Raw genomic sequence first — 6,435 nt, 5'->3', positions numbered from 1 at the left:
TGTATAGGCATGTGGTCTAACTGATGTTTTAGAGATGGAAGAAAAGTACAATTGACCTCCTAGTCCTTAAACACTCAAATAATATGCCAATCCAGTAATTTATCACAGACAACAGGTATATCACAATTTTTACCTTCTCTCTTGTGTGTCCAGTCGTCACTGACAACTGGAACCCAACCTATGGCTGCATGAGTCTCCATAATGCCCTTAAATGGGTGCATTGGGGATCACTAAAGGCTGAAAGGCACTTCCATCCTACTAAGTAATATATTTTTGTTCCTTTCACTAATCTTTATTAATCAATGTGACATGCAGGCAGGAGCAGACTTCAAGACACCAGTCCCTTAGGCCAGGCTCCCAGCAGTGGTTTACGGCCACCCAGTGTCTTGACCTGCGCCACGGCTGCTTTCATCCTGACTTGGACTACAGTGGCTTCTTGTTAGAAGAAAGCAGCCACAGCAGAACTCAAGATACCAGGCAGTTCTGCTACCTTCAGGAGTGCTGGGATGCTGTCAGGACTATCAGCGTCCAGCCATGCGCGGTGCGACGGGAGCTGCAAAGGAACCAGGGGGAAGGGGAGTTTAGCAGAATCCAGCACTGCGAAAAGGCATTAGAAGTCATTCCGAGTATTAATGTCAACCAAGGGATTTCCGGACTGGGGCGTATTTTTTTCGCTAATACCGTGCTTCCCCAAATATAAGACCCTGTCTTCATTTTTGCCCCAAAAGAGGCAAAAGGTCTTATTTTCGAGGGGGGTGTGGTGTGGAGGGGGTGTATTATTATTTAGCAGGTTTGGTCCAGGTCTGTCCCGCAGTACTGCTGTACCTTGACGCCACCAGATGTAGTGGGTGTAGCTAAGTGTTAGGGAGCTTGACAGCAAGGTCATGCCCCCAGTGTCTGATTGGCTCACCACTCTGCCCCTGTGTGTTCTGCTGGGCTTCAGAGAATGTTGCCCAGCGGCTGTGGTGAGTAACCCCGGCTCCTTCTCTCTCCCCTTACGGCAGCGGACCCGGCTCTGTTGAATCCACTACAGCTCTCTTCCCTTGCCTCCTGCTGTCTCCCGTTAGGTGAGACAGATGGCAAGGTCCTGCCAGCAGTGGCGGGGGGCTGGGTTTTTTAATGCTGGGGACACGGTCGCAGAGCTCCTAGCAGCATCCAATGACTTTTGCCTGGGATGGAGGGTTAGTTCAACTGTTAGGCTTCCATTATTAGGTGTAAATGCTTCCATGTTAGTGCCGGCCAGTACTCACATGGAACAATTTACAGCTACTACTGTAAGCTACTTCTTCCAGGCTGCTCTCAGCCTCTGAGCTGTGCTGGATTGCCAACCAATCGGGAGCTAGGGACCTGACAGGGGCCTTCCTCCATCTAAGCCCTGTCAAACCCCTAGCTTCCGGTGGCGTCAAGGTACAATAGTACCCCATCCCGCTACTCTCCATAGCTGCGGCACGGTTCCCATAGTCATCGGCCGCTCATACAACATCACTTTCTGGTTACGGGATTCATAAATCCCGCCTCCCGGAAGTGATGGCTGTGATTGGTTCTTCAAATGCTGCTCAGCCAATCAATGCAGCGCTGGATGAACCAATTACAGCCATTGCATTGGTTCATTGAGTGCTGCATTGATTGGCTGAGCAGTGGTCAAAGAACCAATCAACAGCCATCGCGTTGTGGAGATGGAATTTATTAATTGGCTAGCTGTGTGAATGGACGAGAAAACGCTACATTTGGCTGGGACTCGATCGTGGCTTTCTGCTTTTCATGCGTATTTTGGCCAGGAAGCGGACAGCACGAAAAGCTCGTGTGAAAGAGCCCTTAGCTCAAGGACGAGTGTTGTGTACTTTATAAATTTGCCAGGTTATATATATCTCACTGAAGTGTGAAATATCTCTAACACCTTTTAGGCTACTGTCACGGCACCGCTGACGCCAGTTTCTTACATGCCTTGAGATTGGTTCTGGGGTGACATCACAATGCCAACTTTGGATCATGTGTTGTGCCTGTTGGTGAATTCATGTTTATGTCAGTCCTTGAAATCAATGTTTAAAATACCTCCTGGCTGCTGTTTAGCTGAAGCACTGGCTGGGTGATTGATAGTCCAGCCAGCTGATCATTAACTTTATTGGAGTTGTTTGGCTGACCAGTATACAGGATAAAGTAGTGATCTTGGTAGCGTTCAGACAACCATTCCGTTAGAGAATACTGTAATACTACCCTCACCGGTATGGAATATTTGCATATAGTATTGACATATTGATTTTAATGGCAGCTGCACCTGCAATTACAAGCTCCAGCCAATAAATACACAGGGGTCAGAGCCATCTGCTTACACTCCAACCCCTGTATATTGTGGCTCTGACAGCCGATGACTGATCAGCAAATTGTCTGGAGTCCCAAGTGGCGGACTCTAGCCGATTAACTATTGATGACTTCTCCCGAGGATAGGTCTTCATTTTTATTTGCATGGAAAACCCCTTTAATTGACTATAATGGGTGTATTTTTTTGCTAAAAACAGACAAAAGTTGAGCATGCTGCATTCTTAATACATGCTCCTGAAAAATATGCCTATGTCAATAGATACTTAGACTTTTAAAATATACATCCAAGTGAACCAATACTAGGAAACTAATGTTTACTTGGATATATTTTTCATGGTCATATTTTAAAAATGCAGCATGCTCCACTTTTGTGTTTTTGGCAATTGAGAGGATGCCGCACTGTTGCTATGGCGATAACTCCAGCATCTGCCCCCATTCAGCAATGATTGCAGAATGGCCGTGGGACAGATGGCTTCTATTGACTTCCCGCTTATGGACAGGAAATCGCGTTTTCTCGTAGCATGCTATGGGCTGGATTAGCTGCAGAATCTGGAGGTGGAATCTCGCTCCGGATTTCGCAATGCAAAACTGCCCGTATGCAGAAGGCCTCTGCCGCTGCTCCAGGCTTCCCCTGCACTGACAGATCTATTGCTGTAAGTAAGGTTTGAGAACCCCGCCTCCAGCAATAGATTGCTGTGATTGGTTCTCGGCGCTGGCTTGATGCCCAATCACAGCAATTCATTGACTGTCTCAGCCAATCAGAGACGGCAAACTGTGCTGAAAACGCAGCCAAAATGCTGGCATTAAGAAACTGGGCGGAATCTGCAGTAAACGCAGCATTGAAAAACACTGCGTTTCTGCAAACGCCTGTGTGAGGGAGGCCTAGCAATATGCATCCAGCTATATAAAATAATATTAATATATAGTCCGACTTATATGCTTCATAATTTACTTCATTTTGTTCTCCTCATAATGTTGCCCAGCGTCTATGCCACATGCTGTTCATATGATGAAGAACATGGCACAGAGGGTCTCATATTTAGAGTCTCACTCTGTGTTCCAGAATAATTACAATTAGTGTGTGTCTATTAGTCAATATAGATCAGCAGTTGTAAACCTGCAACGTTATGGAGGCCGCAAATGCAAAGCTTGACTCACAGCTCATTCAGAAGTGCCTATTTGAGGACAGAATAAAGTAGTGACAAACCCTTTGATTCCAGCAGAGGCATAACTGGAAGCTCTTGGGTCAGGATGCAAAATCTGTTTAGGTGCCCCTTATCTACCATATGCTATTTATAATACTGGTGTCTTCTTATGTGTCGGAGGGGCCTTTGGGCCCCCTAAGGCTCCAGTGCCTGTCTAGCAGTTGCAGCAAGAGATAAGTGCGTTTATAAGCAGTTGGGTAACCCCGCAACCCAGACGCTGATTGACTACCTTCTCCCTATATTATGCATAGGGAGAAAGCTGTCAATCAACACGGGTGGGTGTGAAGCTGGCAGCTCATATATAAGGGTCAGTTGTTATGTGTGGCCCATGACTCACTAAAGGATGGCACAGTATCGTAGGCAGATACCAGCAGTAAATTAATATTTTACTCCACAGAAGGTGCACAGAGCTTGGTGGTTATAATAATGGTACAATTCCTGGCTCTTAGGCTGGGTTTACACTAGGCGTATTCCCGTCGGAAATCTCGCGGTTTGGCCGCAGCAAAAACCGCGAGATTTCCGCCGGGAGAACCGGCTTTGAAGCGGCCCGGCCGCTCGCTTTTCCGTTGCGGCCGGCGCTCCATAGAGGAGCGACGAAAATAAACAAAAAAAAAAGTAAATAGACATGCTGCATCTTCTGAAACCGCGGCTGCGGTGGCCGCAGCTGCGGTTTCAGCCAGACTTACCGCAGCGGATTGGCCGTCCTGTGTGGACGAGATTTCTGAGAAATCTCGTCCACATGCTGGCTAATCCCGAGATTAGCGGCCGCGGGCGAATTTGCCGCGGCAAATCCGCCCTGTGTGAACCCAGCCTTACAGTTTCCCTCAGAGGACACTTAGCTTGGTGGATGCAAGCAACAAAGAAAAAAAAACATAAAAACATACACTCTCTCAATGAAGGCACAAAGCTTAATAGTTACTTTGTAGGGTACTTAGGTTATTGTTACAATCCGTGTTACTTTCCCAGTGCATTCATTTGATTAGAGCAAAACTCGGGACGAAGTTATTCCCAACAACCTGGTCCACTTGGCAGATCTGTCAGCTTCATACTCCTATGGTGTAGACTTCCAGGTAGCAGTCCAGAACCAGGTCAAAGCTCCACACAAGGACACAGTTTAAGAGGCCAGGGCAGTGAAGAACCACCCACAGGACTTCAAGGTATTTGGGTTAGTTGAAGAATAGGTCACCAATAGTTTTTGCCTGGAAAACCCTTTTAAAGTAATAGCCCAAGATAATTCTAGCAATTTCTCAATGTCATGTGATGAGTAACATGGATGAAGTATACAATGTACAGCGCAATCACTTCATTCATTAATGAAAACTAAAGCCCAATTATTGTGACTTGCATTGTTACAGTCATAGAAACATTGTTTTATTAACAGCAGAAAGAAATTACTGAAAGCTTAGGTTATGTCCACAAACATGCTGTGTTCTACTGTACAGAAAAGCACAATGGCAGGGGACAGTAAGAGAAAATGGTTTCTACATGTGGCTTCCCATATTTAGGTCAGCGCAGGTAAAATGCCACAAGGACTCGAAGAACAATGCATGGTTGTCGGTTGCGGGCGAACACACTACAAGCAGCAACATGGAAGACATTGTGCAGGCATTAGATGCTGCAGCTCAACAGGTTGTCATCAGGAAACACCCACGAGCAAATGCTGTTTAGCAAGCTACAATCCGTAAGCAGCAGAAAGCAAATGTTGCTCAGCAGGCTGCAATGTGAGATCAGCAAGAGACAAGCCGCTTGTTGGTGGCACAGTTGACCTTCTTAATGGCAGCTGCAAATAAAGACTGCCATGTCCTGCAGGAGTTGGTGCAGCGTGGCGTCAAACTAGCCGCAATGTAACCTGTGGCGCGGCCGGCCAAGAAACTTCAAGAGACATTATACCCACAAAAGAACTGCAAAAATGGTGTTAAGGCCTTTCTTGCAACGTTTGACAGGATAGCGACACATGAAGCATGGCCAAAAGCACGCTGGGCCAGCCTGATTGCTCCCTTCCTGATTGCAGCTCCACTATGGGACCCTGAAATCCGAAGTCATGGCTCGTTTAGGGGTAACAGTGGCAGTTACCGCCCAGCAATGGACCTACTAGTCATACAGACCATAACGGTCGCAAATGTACAACATCGTTCATCTGACGAAAAATGGCTACAATCAGAAACTTTGAGAGCACCTGAAATTGTGCAGAGTTGTTTGTTCTCGATCGATACCCGAAAACGCTACTGCCGGTGCTGGAAAGGTGGGTCAATCACGGAGACCCTAAAACGGCTGATCAGCTAGTGGATCTAATGGGGGTCTTGGATGGGCCAGAAGAAAACGGCTGAGTGGGTCCCAACAGTTCTTCAGCCACTGAATGCCATTTAAGTTGACAACTAAATGAACACAAGAGAAATTTTGCCATTGTAGAGAAATGAGTCTGGCTATGAAATGGGTAATAGAGGCCGTAAAATATTACCCGTTGGGAAATTTCAGCTGATTACAGACCATGTGCCCCTAAAATAGATGTGCCAGAATAAGGAAAAGAATAGCCCTGAGACAAGATAGTTCCTGGCACTCCAACCTTTCAATTTCTCAATTGAGTACTGACTGGGAAAACTGCAAGGAAATGCCGATGCCCTCTCTGGGGCATATGATGTGCTGTGGTGAGTGCCCTGAGAACAGGGGGTATGTGATAGGATGATAGGAGTGGTAGTAGATGGAAGGTATATTTCTCCCACACTCCTATCAAAATGCTAGATAATTAATTAGTGTTCCAGTGGGTGGATGTAAAAGAGCAGAGGAAATGTGCATTCTGTCTCTCTGTTGTCGGGAGCTGTAGGAACTGCTACACTGTATCAGAAACCTTGGTGAGTGCAGGACTTGTTTAGCTTATTCTGTGAGGCTGGGAGGACTAGCCCACCAGTCGGTA

This window comes from Eleutherodactylus coqui, chromosome 1 (assembly GCF_035609145.1).
Source record: "Eleutherodactylus coqui strain aEleCoq1 chromosome 1, aEleCoq1.hap1, whole genome shotgun sequence".
NCBI classification, from domain to species: domain Eukaryota; kingdom Metazoa; phylum Chordata; class Amphibia; order Anura; family Eleutherodactylidae; genus Eleutherodactylus; species Eleutherodactylus coqui.
The sequence above is the reverse complement of the archived record's forward strand: the minus strand, read 5'-3'. Positions refer to the sequence as shown.